At 30.1% G+C, this 19,633-nt stretch overlaps 1 protein-coding gene across 3 annotated transcripts in view; it reads left to right on the forward strand.

The window, feature by feature from the left end:
• Positions 1-756: 756 nt before the first annotated feature.
• The window catches only part of Lfg (Glutamate NMDA receptor-associated protein 1 lifeguard), a 53,546-nt gene continuing 34,669 nt past the window's right edge, over positions 757-19,633 (forward strand). The window contains exons 1-2 of one of the 3 annotated variants that reach the window (XM_075368380.1): positions 757-945; positions 8,686-8,859. The gene's annotated coding sequence lies outside the window, so the exon portion shown is untranslated. The remainder of the gene's footprint in view (positions 946-8,685; positions 8,860-19,633) is intronic. The other 2 variants (XM_075368381.1, XM_075368379.1) reach the window with 2 other exon arrangements.

The following is a 19,633-nucleotide window of genomic DNA, read 5'->3' on the forward strand; positions in this document are numbered from 1 at the left end:
TCCTGGTGAAAGGCGAAGACGATACCACTCGCGCCACGGAGGTCGGCAAAATTTCATAATTAGTCTTAGTATTTACATAAATTTCAAAAGGAAATTAATTTTTGATGTTTTATATAAAATATAGCTTTCCTTTGTAAAAAGTACAACATGCGCCTGCTGGTGCAACTGTATTTTGAGCTCCTGCTGGAATGTTAACCTACTGCACTGCAGAATATTGGTTTCTGAATGAGGCTAATGTTATGAGAAAAGAGTAATACATCGCCCTGCACAGCGACTTTCTGTCTCGTGCAAGCAATCTTTTATTTTCATCATATAAATATATTATAAGTTGACAGTTAATTTCAGTTGATGAACAATCAACTTATATCAATGATGCCAACCATCTCTTTGGACAAAGAACAAATACCCTTTAAATAGTCTAAAGATACTTTGTTCATTCTTCTAATAATTATACCTATTACAATAATTTATTTCTACACACAAAGTAATATTGATCATGATCAATAATATTTCCAAGTTTGTAAAATTTTAACAGTCGTTAAATAATTAGAACATTATATACGAAAAGTTGTGCATAAGTTGAGTAACTGTTATATTTCCTCCTTCAAATCATTACGTTTGTTTTTACTTTAAGCAACTGTTTAGGAATCACAGCCTTATATTTAGTTCTTTTTAATTATTAAAAAATCTATTAATATTAAAATGACTAATCGAGTTAAGGTTAAGTGCCAACAACGTAACTATTTTTTTTTATGTTGCAGGCACTGCAGTTTCAATAAGTACATGAAGTAGCTAGCGTATCTTAGCTAATTGTAAGTTGTGTTCGTCAATCTGTTTTCTAGTCGATCGTTTGTGTAATTGCTTGTATTTGTGGGATATATACCAAGTAACGATTTCTGTGAAGCTTAATTTTTGTATATTTGACTAAATCATACATTGAATTTGGTGAGTATGTTACATTTTTTTTTGTTTTTTATAGTTATTGCACCTTATTATGTCTTCTTTATGTGATTCATCCAGAATTTTCTGAAGAATTTGTTACTTTCGCGGGTATCACGCTAGTAAAATTTTCACTTTGATAGTTGACAGATTCCTTTTTATTTAGGACAGTTATGTAACTTTTTTGGTCGATTATCCGTTTGTGATTTAATTTGCCCTCTCGTAAATTTGATTTTCCTGGTTCTTATTTTTAAAGAGGTTATATGTCATATTGTTGATTTAATTCGTGAAGATTGATTGTTTTTTATGACCTCATTATCAGTTACTGTATATATAATAATGAAGTGGATCCATGATTCAGTTTTATATAGTTGCTGTCGTTAGCGGGTTAAGTCTGAATAAAAATTAAACGTTAACTATACTTGTAATAATTCAATTACTTTAATCATACAGTTTCAGTATTGTGATTAGCTTATACCAAGAAAATACTGTTTATATTTATTAAAACGTTAATTCATTTGAAGTATTTTTACGTTTTTTTAGAAATTGGAAAACTTTAACCTTGAAGTTATAATTTTGTTGCATAATAGACGATTTTTTTATGTTGTTTTTCCTTATGATTAATCAGACGTTGAGATAGAATGCTATATTACTTATATTAATCACGCATGTGAATAAATATGAAGATTTGTGATAATTATCATTTCATAGAAAACTTTTATTTCCTTTTTTGAATTTTATGTTATTTGTAATCAATATTTGATTAAAAGCTAGTTTTTTTTATGTAAACTCATTATAAAATGTAGGGTCTAATGTTATAACTAAATATTAACGTGTGTTGTTTAATATAAGCTGTTATTTAATTTCTTTTTTTATTTATCCATCATTTTGGATATTTTATTTCATAGTTCTGTAATTTTGAAGTTGGTTTCAGATTTTAACAAAAGCTATCTTTGTATTATAGTATAATAACTATTTTGTTTGTGAATTATAAGTTGTGTTTTTCACTTTTCTTTTATTTTGATGAATATATCAAATTATTATTTTTAAATGAGTCAATCCATTTGAAGTGATCAGCTGAAATATTTTTGGTTGCATTTTTAATTTTTTTGTATTTATGTTATTCCTATGCATATACAGAGTCAAAATTGGTCTATTCTTTTATCTCAACACACATATATAAGTACCTTTTTTTCTTATCTTATTTAATTTCTGTTCTTTACCTTAAAAAGCCTTAATAAGTCCAATAAGCGAAAATGACCTTAAAAATTTGATATCAAAATTTAATAAATTTACTTTTTTGGAGCTTAAGTTTGTAAAGAAGGGGTGAAATATCAAAGTTGATTTTTTTTCTTATTATTATTATTATTACACATACTGCCATACTCATCAAGGTAGAATAAGAGATTAATGCACGTTTCTTTTTTTATGATTTTTTTTTTTAATTAAATTTTTTGGATGTTTGAAGCTACACCTCATTTGGGATTTGAGATAAAAATTAATTTTTCTACACAAGAGCAAACTACAGTAAACATTTCAGCTTGCACATTTGATTCCTTTAAACTATTAAATGATGATGCAGTTTGTGTATCTCTGATAAAATTTAAAGAAACACTCCTAGAATTAATTAGAATTGACAACAGCAACTGCAGAGTGAAATTTTACAGTTGAGTTTATGATAAATTGTATTGTTCACATCAATGAGTGAAAAGTATTACTTTTTGTAATACTTGTTCAGTATGTACCATTAAATATGTCAAAATTATTTGACATTACATCTTTCATTGCCATGTAATATTTCAAAATTTTCTTTTCGGTTAACTGGGGCCCAAAATGTTTTTTAAGAATATGACAACTTTAATTAAATTGAAAATCAAATTATTTTTGTTTATGATTGGACAAAAATATAAATCTTTGAATTTTAGTAAGTTTAGCTGATTGATTGTACAGTATAAGTACAATGAATAAAGGCTTAGCATTTAAATTACTTAACTATTTGTTGTAGCATTGAAGCAGGGCAGGATTAATCCACTATGATTTTAAAATCTGTATAATTATCCAAGAGACTTTGTGTAATTTACGCATGAAGCTCTTAACCAGTACAAATATTCATGGGAATTTTAAGTCATATTTTGACATGTATTCTCATGAACTAACATAAATGACCTGGTAAGTAGAAAAAAGTTCTATATAAATGATAAAAAAAAAGAAAAAAATTAAAAATAAAGAAGTTATGATTTTCTCATCCTAACTACTTTGTGTTATGGATTATCTCGACATATTTGCAAAGTAAAATTCAGTTAGTTAAAGTTGGTAATGTACTATGTAGGCCAGGTAAATTATCTCATATAGTTCCATGTGGGTCTATGCTTGGTTCCATCCTATATTTTATATATGTGAATGATTTTTGTAATGGAAGATTTAAAGGTGAAGTTGTTGCCTTTGCAGATGATAAAGCAAGCTGCTAACGATCATTAAAATACAGCAGTTGCATACTAATATTTTCAGCAATTTCAGAGACATAATGACTTAGCTATTATTAAACGGAATTACTTTAAATTAAAAAAAAAAAAAATCAAATTTTGTAGAATCTAGTTTAAGATCTGGGAAATTATATAACTCATACCCTAAAATATCATAATTTAAATTGTGTGGGTGGAAACCTATGTAACTATGAATTATTAAGAGTGATTAGTATTAAATAACCTGTAATGACCTCAGTCAATTAACATGGAAGAGTCATGTTCATTGTGTTTTGTATTAGAATGTTGTATTATATAAAAAATATGTGTCCAAATTATATAATGAAAATGCTGTACTTTTCTCTTGTGCAGTCCAAAATCAATTGCACAATAACATGTTGGGGAGTACATGTAAATCGATCGTTGAGCCATTAATTATAATCCAAAAGTGTATTGTAAATTTGATTGCTAATGAGTCAAGATTAAATTCATTGTTACCTATTTTTAGTAAATTAAAATATTACCTGTAAGACAACCTATATCTTCAGATTAATGGATATCTTCTATTTAAGAACAGGATGTATTTAAGAAAATCATAATAATACAGTCAGTTGGTAGAAATGGAAAAACTATTGTTCCTTTTCAAAAAAGTTAAAATTTCAAAAGATTGTTTGATTATATGACTCCTAAGATGTATAACTTAATATCTGATGATATCAGGGAAGCTGGAAGTTATTCTGCAAGAAAAAGAACCCTTTTGAATAAAATATTTGAGATGGATGATCCAGAGAGTTTCTTCCTGTTGATTGACCAACTGCCATGCTTATGAGAGGTTTGATGGTTTTTGATAGGATTACTTGAATTGTTTGACAAATATGTTAATCACTCGTGACTTTTCATGTTGTTCAATATATGTAATATACAGCTAATGTGATTATATCAATCATGATATGATATATTCTTCTGTATTTGAATGGTTGATTGTTTGAATATGATTAACAGTAATAATGATCAGTGTTTCAATTGAGTGCAGTTCTTTGTTTTGTAATGGGAAATATGATATATGATAAGTGAATATCGTACCTCTTTTAAGTTAGTATTAAATTGATCTATTTTTGTTCTTTTTAATTATATTGCTTGCAATTTATAAAACAGTCTTGCCTCTTAAGATACCTATTTCCAATAATTTGGAATGTTGCCTACACTGTATTAAGAAATCTAAATTAATTTTGATTGTAAGATAGAATAATTATCAGAGTTTGTAATATTTGATTTAATTGGAAATAAATTTTTTATTATTATTATATGAAATACTACTGTAGATATTTAAATGTAATATATTTAGATCAGAGTGTAATTAAACATTTTACTACAATCTGGAATAGTGGGTTTATTGTTCCACATTTACCTCCAACAAGTGTATCTCTTCTCATTTAACTTTTCCAAAATTTTTCTTTTTAGAAGAAACTTTAAATTGGAAAAAACACATGGCTAGTATTTTTTTTATGAATGATAAATAATATGTTTTTTTTCCAATTTAAAGAAGTTTTTCTTGAAAACTTGTGGAGAGATAAAAGGGATTGATCTTATCTGAATTTTTATACTTATTACTAAATTTATACTAACAAAAATGTTATAAGATATGCTACTTAGAAGAAGAAATGATACTTTCTGCTTTTATTATTATTTATTGTATCTAAACTATCTTACTTATCAGTTGAATATCACGGAAAGGGCGTAGACCCTCCCTAACGCCGACTTCTGCTTCATCCTCTGGAGCATCTAGAAACTGAGTATCCAGGAACGCCTGGTTACTCAGTACAAATGTTATAGTTTGGTCACGACCACCAAACCCGCATCGAACACTGGACAGCACGTGCAATGACTTTGGTAGGTAACATGATTTTGCGAGCTGCCAGGGGCTGCGCTGCAACTCGCACATGGAGTTTTGCCATAACTTGAGTCTAGCTTCCTTGATGGCATGAACATACTAATTACGGGCGCGCCGGTAGATCCGCAGACGCTCACCGCGCACATCAACGATAATTCCCGTTAAGGGGCGACGTTGGTATCTTCTCCTAGCTGACCTAACTCTTGCGTGCAGCACGCTAAGGTCAGAGGACCACCGCTTTTTCCCAGGTTTCCACCTGCGTTTAACAGACGGCTCCCCGGAAGCAGCGGTTATGACTGCTTCAGGCACTCCCCGATCAGTGGACTGGCCAGTCCATCGGCGGCCTCCCATTGGCTGAGGCCTCCGTAGGACCCTATCGCAGCTAGTCTTGATGGCGCAGTCTAATTGTTCAGCCATCAAGTCTGCCTCCTCTCTGTGCTCCAAGCGCCATTCCAATCCCTGCAAGGCAACCTGTTCTGATTCAGGTCCCTTAGGTTATAGAGTTCCAGATTTGGAGCTCATAGACCACCTCCGTAAACGATCTGATAGGTTATAAGCCTATGATCGCTCACACTGGCCTCGGGTCAGACAGTCCAACTACTTGTACTTTGCAGCAAGTCGCCAGTCACCAATGTGACGTCGATGTAACTTTCCCCCAGTTCGGAAGAGAAAGTTGGCTGTTGTTCTGCATCATTAATCAAGTAGAGGTTCCTGTCTTCCACGAAGTGTTTGAGATCAGCGCTTCTGTGGTCAGTGAGTGGTGAAACCCAGGCGGGAGACTTGGCATTAGCGTCCAGAGCAACCAGCACTGGGACCCGGAATACCGTCCAGAATCCTGCCAAACTTCGCCAGCAAGTCATCGATACTCCATCCAAGCTGGAAGTATCCCGACACTAGTACGACATCGAGCGTACCCCTCGTGACTCACACGACGGTGAATTGCTCATCCAACCATTAGGGCATCCAAAAGACACCCAATGAATCTGAGCCAACCACGACCGCAGAGAGCGGCCATCCCCCACAAGAATGAATAACATTATAGCGGTCCAGGACCGCTTACGGCTCCTGGACCAAGAGGACCTCGGGGTTGTACTCCTCAAGGAGGCTCATGGCTTCACTGGTGGCTGTCCGAGCATGATGCAGATTCAACTGTCCCAGGCGCAAGCATTCAACATGATGGAGTCTGTCCTCAAAGGCTTCCCCCAATTCAGTTGTCGCTATAAGCTGTTTTTTACAGCTCTCACCCGTACAATATCATACGCCCTGCACTGCCTACTCCCGACCCGGTGTCCGCCGCCTGTACCTTGGCTTTCACCAAGGTACAGGCGGCACAGACTTGGTTGGGCAATTGTCTGCTCTGTGTCCTGGAAGAGCGCAGTGACCACATACCTCCGACTGCGCCCTGGAGTGGAGAGAGGTGTGACCAAAGCCCTGACACTAGGGCGACCTCTATATGCTCGACGACATAAACAACACTAGTAGTTTATCATTGGAACAAGTGTATTAATATTGCTGGGGATTATGTTGAGAAGTAGTAAAAGTCTCATTTTATAAAAATACAACAGTTTTTTTCTACATCAATTTGTCTTTAATTATTGAATGTCCTTTTGTTTGCTTTGCAATTCAAGAAGATTCCCGATTTTAATTTGTAAGGTGGGAATATCACCATGTGAAGGATCATAATGTGAGTAAATGTGCCAGTGCTAGTTATTGCGACCTTTACTAACCCTCTTCACCTATTTAATTGTTATCCGTAATAATAGTAATAACTTAAATTAACAATATGAATTATTAAAGTAAATTAAATATGAAATGAATCAAATGATATTACATAAATGATGAGACAATGTAAATTAAATGTAATAAATTAAAAAGATATTACACAAATGATGTAGATGTAATCATAGCAAGCCCTTATATGGTAGTAATTTGTTGAGTATTAAGAATTATTAGAATACAGATTATGTCTGCGATAATAAATAATGAAGAACCAAATGATGGTTCTTCAGAATTTCAAATTATATCCATGATTCTGGAATACCAAAATGATGATTCTTTAAAATTGCAGATTATATCTGTGGCTGGACTACTAAATATATTGATGTTTCTTCAAAATTTCAAATGATATTCACAGCCAGAGAACAAAAAATGTCAAATAATATGATACCGCCTTGGTTCAATATCTCGGGTAGGGTTATTCTAAATATTTTATTGTTCGCTGGTTCATACAAATAAATACCAGTCTTTACTTCATTTATAATATAAATTGTTTTTATTATAATCTCGAACTTGTAATTCATATATTTAATGTTGTTATATTAATTAATTTTACATTCATAACAACACAAATTGAGTCTGTGAAGGATGGATCAAACTTATCTAGTCAGAGCCAACGCAAAGTAAAGCTTTTTACTTTAGCGTGGATGGAGAAGTGAGCCACCAGGAGATATGTAAGATATACAAAGTTTATCTTTATGTAATTTCAACATAATAGATTTCTGGTACAAATGTACGATAATTTTATTACATCACATTTTTAAGCCTATACTGTTAATGTACTAAGTAAATAAGCACCATGTAAACTAGAACTGTCTTAAAATTCTACATACTTAGTATCTTAATCATAAATTTAATCTTTGAGACAAAAAAAATTGAAAAGTTTTGTTGATCTACATACGAGGTGTGGCTATTAGATAACGAGACTAATGCTGCTACAGAAGAACTGCGCATGTGTCACATTCATATGACCGACAGCTGATTAGCATGAAGCCTTATCTTTCGATTGTTGTCACCCCAGTTTCTGTAGACATATTAGTCTACAGAGACATATTATATATGTGACATATTAGTCACATATTAGTCATGGCCGTGGCCTTTGTTTGGATAACATTTGTTCAAAAAAATAAGTATTTTATTAGAGCAAAGAATTGTCATGAAATTTCATATGGAACTTGGAAAAACTGCTACCAAAACTTATCTTTAATTAAAAAATTATATACCAATGAATTTTTATCACGTGTGTGGATTTTTGAGTGGTTTAAACATTTCCAAGATGGTCAAGAAGACAATGAAGATGATCAAAATTCAAAGCATTCATGATTTTTTTTTTTTTTTTTTTGATATTCATGGGATTATGTACCTTCACTGGGTTCGTGAAGGTCAAACAATTAATCAGTATTACTATCTTGAGGTTCTTGCTCTATTCTGTGAAAATATAAGAAAAAACAACCTGAATTGTGGAAGAATAAGTCATGGGTTCTTCATCAGGATAATGCACCGGCTCACACTGCATTGTCTGTCAAGTTGTTTCTAGCCAAGTATAACATCCTAGTATTAGACCATACGCCTTATTTGCCTCACCTGGTACCATGTGACTTTTATCTGTTCCGTAAGGTCAAATCTGCATTAAAAGGAACAAGATTTCAGATCATTGAAGCTATGAAAGAAAAGCAGCAGGTCATGAAAGAGCTCACAGAAGAAGACTTCCAGCACTGTTTCGAACAATAGAAAATTTGTATGGAGCGTTGTAGGAATAGAAGAGAGGGTGTATATTGAAGGGGATAATAAGTAAGTAAATATGTTTAAATTTAAAATAAAATATTTTTAAGCTTTAGTCTTGTTATTTATAGCCACACCTTGTATTAAGATAGGCTAATTTTTTTTGTGAATGATAAATAATGTGTGGTTTTTTCCAATTTCAAGAGGCTTTTCTTGAAAACCTTTGGAACTGTGTTGTTAGCCCTATTAAACACTGGGCGAGCTTGAAATTGGTTAAGGAACAAATGCACATTATTCATGCAACTTTTGAAAATTGATGACTTGGTTCAGTCAGATATCAGAGTTGAAATTTTTACTTTTGTTTGCTTTAGTCTTATGTGGAAAAAGGAGATTTCTATCCCAAGCTCCACAGGAGATATCAAGCCTCAAACTTCCAAAAAAATCAAAAATTTATAAAGAAGGAAATGGTTTATTAATGTTCTTATTCTGACTATGATGACTATAGTAGTATATGTAATTATAATAAAAAAATAATCTTTGATATTTCACCCCTCCATTGGAAATTTAAGTTCTAAAAGTGGAATTTGTTAAATTTTGATATCAAACATCATTTTTAGTTTTTAGACTTGTTAAGGCTTTTAACATATAGGATCCAAATTAAAAGAGGAGAATTTGATGAAAAAATGTATGTTACAACTTTTTAGCATAATCCAGTCTAAAGGTATGGAAAGTTTACGCTAATGTCTGTAAAGCCATGTGCTTTAATTTTATTAGCACATCCTGTTAAACAAAAATGGCCGCCACTCACAAATGGGAATATAAAAAAAATGGAAATAAATTAAAATTTATTTCCATTAAAAATTAAATTTATTTAAATTTAAAAAATTTAAAATGGTCAAGCAACCATTATTGGATCACTTCATGATTCAAACCAGTTTATAAAAATTATGTGTAACTTATTAATTCAAATCTAAGAGTAGAATGATTGCTCTGTGTAGTTGTAAAAATAAATTCAGTCATACAGTACACAGTTTGAAATTTACATATTTTAATAATAAATATCTGTTTAATAATTAGGAAATGAATAATTTTTATTAGATATCTGTGTGTTTTTCTTATAACTGTGGTTAATTATAGTTAAATGGAAGGGTAGAAAAGTGACCTAAATATTTCTCTTATATAAACAAGCATTAGTTTTATGTTGCTTCTGAGTTCATCACATCTGAAAATTTATAATTAAGTATTTTGAAAACTACTTGTTAAAATCCTTAATTTAAAAGGTATTGTATTATTTATTTTGCTTATAACAGAGGTGAAATGCAAGAATCCTATTAACAGTTTGTTATTAATGTTAACATAGTTTGAAGGTATTCTGACTGTTGGTGTCATCATGTGTTATCATTTCAAAGTATTATTTAAATCTGGTAGATTGTATGTTTAATTTATTTTATTGATTTAAACTGTGTTTTCTTATTATTGACCATTTCTGTGAATTGTACTGTAACAAAAGAATTCTGTACTTATGTTAGGATAGAAAATATCATATTTCATAGAAGTAAAATTTCAAAATTCCTTCCGAGCTGTTTATAACTTAGTGAATAGAGTCTTTTTTTATCAAATTATTTATATAATTTGCTATATAATAAATATTAATCAAATCTGAAGGCCTAATTCTGTCTAAAAATTTACACTTAACTGTATTATTTTGTCTTAAATAAATGATAAATTTAAATGTAATTTCTCTTCGAGTAATCTTTGTATTCATTAATTCATCAGTGTTATCAAAATAAAATGAAAGAAGTCTTAGTGTTTGTTTTACTTTTTGAAATCATTTGATATAAGTATTATTTACAGAAAACCTATTTTAACAAATAAAATATATCGTATCTAAAATAATGATGGAGTTTCAAATAGCTACAGTTTTCAAACAAAGCAAATCAGAAACATAATGCAAAATTAAGAGAAACTTCAAGAATCTCTTACCTGTTTGTAGATTTTGATGTATACTCCTGTAGTTTCCTTGCAGATGCAAATATAATATTCAATATCTTGTCAAAATGTTAAAGAAAATCCATTGTGATTGACAAGCTTCAAAGATCCATTTTTTAAATGGTCCAGATTTGTTATTTCAACAGAGAAATGTCTTTATTTTACCCCACAAATAAAAATCCATGTGTGTAAGATCTGGAGACTGTGGAGGTTAAGCTATCATCTACCTTTCTTGTCTGACTGATCGTTGAAGAGATGTTTCATTTAGGTAATAATGCAGGTTTTGCCTGCATTCATCTGGCAAAAGTGGAGGAGCTCTCTGTCAAAATGTGCAGTGTCTCTGAAGAATGAAATTCTCGGGTTAAAATTTAAATAAAATCAAGATAAAATGAAATTTAGTTTCACCATTCTTTTAAAAAACCCCCCAACATGATCTAACCTGCCAAAAATGTAGCAAATTCAAATTGTTTAATTTTTTGCTATGTTTAAATTTTATGTAACACCTGATTTTTATAACCAGTGAAGTATTCTGTTTTTTAAAACATTTTGAGCAGTTGATTTTGGAACTCCTTATTCTACAGAACACTTTGACACTGATTTTTTTAGGATATAAGGTGGTTAAGCAGTCTCATCAGACATTGATGGTCTTCCTTATTGTGGCTGGTTCAGTAGGCTACTTGTTTCTCTAAGTTGTATATTCCATACAGTAACAGTACAAATTTGACTTAGGAAGAGGAATTTAAGGTTGAAAGAGCGTTTGTAATCAGTGATGAAAGACATTTTAAACAATTAAGTTTGTAATATGCTTCGTTTTTTTAAAATTTTTATTTATTTGAGCAGTTAATCTTGTTTTTACAACTTTGCATTGTCAAACATTTTTGGTGAGGTTTAAAATTATACATTTTTCCCATATCTTGTTTTAAACAGTAATCAAATTTCTTAATTTTTTATTTGTTCTCTTTTGGTTGAATCTGTATTCTTAGAATTAAATTCTTTATATTTTTTTTTGTTTATAGGAATTTTATGCCAATTTTAAAAAAGTGTATTTTTTAATACACTGGGTAAAGTGAACATGGGTAACATGGGTTTAGGACAACTGGGTAAAAAAGCATATTTTATTAAAAAATGTTAAAAACATTTACTATTAAATGTTAAAAATTAAAATATTTACTAAAGAAAATAATAAAACTACCAATTTTCCCCCAAAGTTAGTGGTTAGAATTTTATTGTAATCTTATTTTTGTTAAAATAGAAAAGGGGTGAAATTTTCTCTTTACTCAACTTGAAAATAAAGCATTTTGGGATGTATGTTGTATGAACTTTTTTTTTAATTTTCACTAGTAGAACATAACCTGAAATAAATTATTTTACTTTCTTTGTGAGACATATGTGTATAAACTTGTCACTTATAGATTTCTATTACTGTTAACAAGATAAGACTTGGTTACTTCTGGGTAGTAATGTTTAAAAAACAAATTAGTTAGAATCATTGCAGTATAATTAACATAAAAGTTTTTTTTAAATAAACTTTATAGTTAATTTTTTACGTTGAATATCTTCTAACTCACAAACATTGACTGTAGTCGTAATAACTTTATAAAAAAAAATAGCAAGTATGTTTTTAGCAATACTTTATAAAAGTTTTAGATACTTTCATTTCTATACAGTAGCTGCTACACAATATTTAATATATATATTATATATTTAGTATTACAATATTTATTTAGTTAATGTTGTTTTGGTTGTGATATTTATTAGTTCATCATTTTTATCGTGACTGTATCTTTAAATAATCTGTTATCTTATCTACTGTTTAATTACTTTGCATTGGCAGTTGTTGATTTATGTATTTTAATATTTTAGGAATTCTCCCTTATAATTTAAACATTTTTATTTTAGTTTTAATAAGTATATTTATTGCAATATTAGTTGTTAATTTAATTTACAGGCAATTAATTACAATAGTCTTACAATATTTATTAGAATGTTAATTTTAGTTCTTGGATTAAAAAAAAAATACCCATTTCAGCCATATTTGTCATTTTTTTATAGTGATTTTATTTTATATGTAATATGTTATAAATAACAACACAAACATTTTAACATGCTTAATAAAATAAAATGTACTATTCTGAATGGGAATGACAGTTCTATTCATGATCAATATCTTATAGTTCTGTACCTATAATATATGCATAAAATGAAATTAAACTCTTCAGTTTTAACATTATCGTCATAATAATGATTTTTTGATTATTAAGGTTTTGTACTCATGTTCATGAAAAAAATTATAATTAAAATTATTTATATTTTAAGAAGTATGATTTTTTGTTTGCATATTTTTAAAAACTCACTTAGTACTTTCTATCCTACACCCATGCTGTATTCAGGTGCACCAAAATGGTCTAGTTTACCATGCCTATTAAAACTCAGAAGTCTGTTTGAAGCTCTTGTAAATGATCGATCTGAGCAGACATTTTTAATACAAAGAATTGCATTTTTTTATTTCGTTTCCAGCATTCTGATCAAATAAGTATAAGTTATAACTTAGAAAGGAATGATTCTTTTAATCATAATATTTTGTTAAAGGACTGTTTCTGTTCCTTTGTCAGTTTGTAGCTTATTCATTGATATATATTATTATTATTATTTATTGGTGTCACTTTCTGTTTATATTGCCTTGTTTTGTTTACATCCTCGTGGACTATCGGTTTTGTAGCATTGTGTCAGAAGCCATGCATCTGGATTCAAAAATTTAGTTATTCATATCCTTTTTCATCTATTTATGCCATTTGGCTAATGCCAGATAATTTTGTTCTTCTAAGTTACATTTTTAATATTATGTTTCGCTTTTCGCATACGTCATAGGCGTCTTTCATCAATGCTGTTTTTATATTACTGTTGAGATTTTCAGTTAATTTTTAATATTTGTTTACTACGAGGACTATTAATTGGACAAGCTTTGAAATTCCTGTGTCATAGAATTCTGCTGCCTGTGATCTCAACTACTCAGTGACGCACCCAACATGCACAAAATTTGTGGTAGCCTAGCTTCTGTGAAACAATTTTAAACAATAAAGTCCGTGAAACTTGTGGGAAACATAGAGAAAGCTCAGTTATTGTGAAACGGCGGTTTCACGAATCTTTTCATCAACTTTGGAGACCAGATCGTCAGTCACAATGCTCGGACGTCCACTCTTTTCTTTATCGAGAACATTTGTTTGGCCATTTTTAAACTGAATGCACCACTTCCTGACAGAACTTTCACTCATTACATTGTTCCTGTTCACTTCACACAGTTCCCGATGAATTTCTATTGGTTTTAAGTTTTTTGCCAACAAAAAACGAATCACAGACCGCACCTCACAACTGGCAATATTTTCGATTGCAGTACACATTTCAAATTTGTATATAAAAAAACGGGCAGTGCGGAGATGTTCCCGTTGTCACGGCTGGACACTGACTGAGGTGCCGAGCATGAGCACACCAATATATACGCGATTGGCGTGCGCCTGGCTGCGTCAGGTGGAAACGTTCCTTACTTTCTGAATAGCTCTCGTATATAAAAATCATATAGGGTGTGATGACAACCCGTTGTTGTGCACTCAGGAAAAAAAAATTGTTTACACCATGTTTCCTGTTTGTTATATGAAATGCTGTGTGTTGTGTTAGTTTTGTGTCCAAATAATTATTTGAGATTTTTCTTAATTTGTTACTTAAAAATATCAGGACTAAATGAAAGTAGAATTTTTATTATTTCCAAGAGTATCATGTTTCTGGATCTGAGGGGAAAGTAAGCGATACTGAAGATACCCAGATTATGAAGACAAGATACTACGAGCTATACTTGGAAAATTAGAACAAGGAAAAATAAAATAAATTACCAGGAGTGTGAAAAAAACGCTGGTTTCATGAACAAATATAGTTTTTATTTTTCAGCATTCAGTAGCGTTTTATACCGACTCTTGAAGTGAAAAAAATTAGTTATACTTCACACATTCTTAGCCAAATAGCAGCTGTGATAGAATGTTGCCCAAGCCAAGGTGTTATGAGCTCAGGCTTCGTGCTCTGGCATTGCTACAAGAGAAAGTACAGTGCATATACTGATTTGAAAAATAAAATCATGACTTAGCATATAAAAATTTATCTGCTAGTCTGTCATAGACATTCTCCGAATGACAAAAGCATACATAATGGTGCATACAGTTTTTGGAAACTGGAAACATTTTAAAAGGACACTCACCAGGTAGACTTTTAACAAGTTTCAAAAACATAGTAAGAATTTGACTGTCTTCCAACTAAGTCCAAAACATTGAGTTTGATGTGTTAGTAGTCGACTAAACATCCCTAAAAGCACTGTCCATGTTGTTCACAAGGGATTGAAACTTCATGATTATAAACTCAGCTACTTCATGAAATTAAACTTAACGAAAGTCACAAAGTATTCAGTTTGTAATAACTGTGTCATCAGACTTAATTTGTACTGATGAAAACAGCCTGCAATCTATTTTCATCAGACTTAATTTGTACTGATGAAAACAGCCTGCAATCTATTTTATTTTCTGATGCAGCAACATTTCATGTTCATGGAGTCGTGAATCATCGTAATTGTCGATGTGGGGTTTAGAAATCCACACAAATTGGTTTAATTTGTCCTGAATTGTCCAAAAGTGAATGGAATTCCCCTCATAATGAAATAATAATGGAATTTGGCCCAAATTCCGTTAAGACTGTATTATCATTTAATAAACATGTGCATTTTTAATTCTAAATGTGATAAGATAAATTTAGTTTAAATCTGCATAGTGCTTTTTTTTCGGGTATCCAGGATGTGGTGTTGTAATGATTGTGATAAGGCTTTATTTGCCAGAATGCTTTCAGATTTATTACACAAAGGTTAATTACTGTTATGTTTTTAATCTTTTGTGGGTTTTACACATGTATATTAGTTAATTAGTAGTTAGTGTGATGTGTCTTACATTATTTTCATATAAATTTTTATATTTATGAAGTCAAGACTGTTTTATTTTTCAAAAGACTAACTGTGTTTGTTCACTCTTTTTTTTAAAAAAGTTGTGATTGATGAAAAATTGGGAAAATTAAAAAGAAAGTATGAAAGTTCGTCTTTCATATGATATTAACAATTTAGCTGTATGTAAATATTTTTAATTGATTTAATAATAATAAATATTGTAAAAAAAAATTGCTTGGGTACTACCCAACAAGCTAGTTCAGCATTATGGGATTGAAAGTGTTAACCAATTAGTTGTAAATTTTACAACTTTAGATAAAAAAAAATACATTAAAAAGATATTATTTTCCCCAGTTTTCTATATATTCTGCCATTAAAATGTGAAGTGTTAATGGTTTTTGTTACCACCAATAAAAATAAAACAAGTTAGTGTAATCAATTTGGTACAGGCCAGGAGAGCAGAGATTTTATGCAGAAAGATATTTATCAAACATAAAAATGCACTTAATGTATTGAAAAACTAATGAACAGGAAAGTCAGAAAAATAAGAGCGAGTGTATGTTTTTCAATTGTAGGTGTATTGTATTGATAATTGAAATTTAATTTGATTAATGGACTGTAGAATAAACACTGAATTGAACATAACAACTTTATTAACAAGAAATGATACTAACACTTTTAACAAAAGAATATTGATACATAATAGTTGGCGACTTGGCCATGTTGTGTAATTGCTCTCTTAGCACACTAACAGTTAATGAATAAAAATAGAAAGAAAACATTATGTAAAAAAAAAAGAAGTAAAACTAATATTTCAACATATGTAAAAAAGAAGTAAAACTAATATTTTGTATCACATGGTGAACGAGACAGTAACGCTACTTGAATAGTTCGATCTTATGCAAGCGACGCAACAGTAGGTGTTGCAGGAAGATGTGTAAATTAGGAGTATGAATTAATGATGTTTTTAAGATGAATTGAAAAAGGAGTTCATAAATGTTTTGTTCACAAGACACCAAGGATAAGTGAAATTGATATCAGAAGTTTACAAAAAGAATATGAGATTATGATTAGAATGCATGAAACTGATAATAATTAAGCTGTAGGAATTACATTGAGGGAAAATAAGTTGGTTGAGATTGGGAAAATGTCCAGAAGTGCATTCAACCAGTAAAAAAAATTTATATTTTTAAAACTATTTCTTCTCTTGCTACTCTGAATATTACATTAAAAACTTTTAAGTATTTTTATGTGTTAAATAGTTTTAATGCCTAAAAGATAATTTATGTTTTTAGTTGATAAATAAATAAATAATTTATTATAATAGTTGTGATTTATTTAGTATTAATTTTCATTCTTTGGCATAAAAGTAATGAGCTTTTAATGGATCCATGTTAATTTTGTTCTTAATGTAAGTCTGCAGCAGAATTTTAAGTACAATGTAACATCGATTATCTGGATTGACTTTTGCATGACCGAATTCAAATAATCAGATATCTGGATAATTGGAATATGATGAAAGGTTTATCATACTTACTAGACATATCATCTAATGTTTAATGGGAATCATATTTAAATAAAAAGATGAAAATATAAAAAAATAAATGTATTTCAGTAAAATTTATCCTGAAGATACAGATACTCAGAAGATACGTACAATGAAGTAAAAAACAGATACAGTAATATGATAAAAAATCCAGCGAGTAGAAATTTGCTAATAAAAGAATCAGAATTTAAAAAAAAATTATTACTCTACTGTTTTATAGAAAATATCGTGCAAGACTGCTTATAAGAAAAAACTTCAAAAAACATATTGAAGAAAAATTGAGTAAAGTTATTGTGCGTTATAAAAAATATAACTTCTTAACGATAAAAAAAAAATTAAAAGAAATGACAGCACATTTAATAGAATAAAATGTAGTTGTTAATCAAAGAATTCATGTAAAAACACTGCTTCTTAAAAAAAAAATATGTAATTTGTGCTCGTTTCAGTGTTGATCATCATTTATTAGAATAGGAGCATTAGATTCAAAACATGAATATACTCATAAGAGCAAAATTTTCCTGCCAGTCAGACCAGGTGGGAAAGGCTCCCTAAGCATGTAGTATTAACTAACATACTAAAAGTCGAGAGCCTCGCTACCATTTTTACATTTATAAACAAAATAAAATTTAAGAACCATGATGTTTTTTTTCACTACTTTGGCTGTAGGTCGGTAAATATTGATTTTTATTATTCTTGCCAAAAATTTAGAGTGGAAGATTCTACATAAAAAAGTCTATTGACACATTCAGAAATAAACGAGTTTGTGAAATGAACAGTAATGCTCTATAGTCTGCCTATATGGAGAGATATGAGGTAGCTGGCATCACAGTCTCATTGTGCATGTTCAATAAACAAAAACCTATAATTTTTTATCTACGATACATGATGCAAAAAATCAAAATGCCATCGATAAATGATGGCTAAATGAATAACTTTAAAAGTAAATTTAAAAGAATTTGCTACATTAGGAGTAATCTATTGTAGCATAACGTTGGTTGAAGACATTTTCAGATTTGTTTATCAAAGGCCAGCAAATAAAGGCCAGATTCAAAAAATCGAAAAACAAGTATGCAAATATATTCTTAAAGTGATTCTTTAAGTTTTGTAGCAAAATATTTTGTTGTTTTTTAAATATTAATTTTTTTTTTTTGTCTTCAGTCATTTGGTTTGATGCAGCTCTCCAAGATTCCCTATCTAGTGCTAGTCGTTTCATTTCAGTATACCCTCTACATCCTACATCCCTAACAATTTGTTTTACATATTCCAAACGTGGCCTGCCTCACAATTTTTTCCTTCTACCTGTCCTTCCAATATTAATTTAAAAATCATTATATTTAAAAAAAATTATTTTGGGGCTTGCACTAAGTACAAAAAAACCAATCGTAACTTACTAAAATTTTGCAAAATTAAATATTAAACAATAGCAATAGTTAGGGAAGAATACTTTTAGGCAGTAATATCAGTTTTACAAAAATTTTAATTTTTTACTGGGTTTTGTGAGCATAATATTTGTAAAATGCATCTGTGCACCAAACGGAGAAAAGAGCAATATAAATGCATGTTTGTAAAAAGTTAACAAAACAGATTTTTATGTTAAACTTGGTAACCTTTATAATCTCATCATTGCTCAAAATTGATCTGGATTTTTGTCATCATTGATGTTATAAACAAAGTGATATAATCTTTTAAAAAACTATCAAATTGTTGAGTAAATTCATTTGCCGTTTGGATGTTTGCTGATAAATTTTTCCTTGAATTTCAAGTTTCTGAATTCCATGTGCTGTTTAAAGTTAAGTCACCCCGGACTTGCTTTAAAATTTTCATCCCCACGTAGTTTCTTATTAAAACCTTTTCCCATCACAATGATCCGCGGTTGATTACTGCTCCGCGAAAATATGTTGGTATCTGATTGCCTCCCTTCATAGTTTTATGCTACCCTCTTGTGAAAAAAATTTCAAAAAATTACACTATATTAAAGAGATTTAACAGATTTTGACCAAAAAAAACTGTTACGATTGGATATTTTTTATGCCTGTAAAAACAAAAAAATTGAAACATTACAAAAATTACGATAATTTAATTGCAGAATTTTTTTGCTTATTTCTACCGCATTTTTTGTTTGTGAAATTTTTGTTTTTTTGCTTTGTGTTTATGAAACATAGTTTGCTGATTTAAAAAATAATACTTTCAAGCAAATCGGTTGAAAATTGGGCAAAATATGATGAAAACCCTGTGTCATGAATCACAGATTAGTAACATATGTTAATATAAGTGAAAGTAGATTCAGAAAACTACATTTTATAAAAATTCCCACCACCCAAAAGGCTATTCAGATT

The sequence above is a fragment of the Lycorma delicatula genome, chromosome 6 (assembly GCF_047948215.1).
Source record: "Lycorma delicatula isolate Av1 chromosome 6, ASM4794821v1, whole genome shotgun sequence".
In the NCBI taxonomy this organism is placed as follows: Eukaryota; Metazoa; Arthropoda; class Insecta; order Hemiptera; family Fulgoridae; genus Lycorma; species Lycorma delicatula.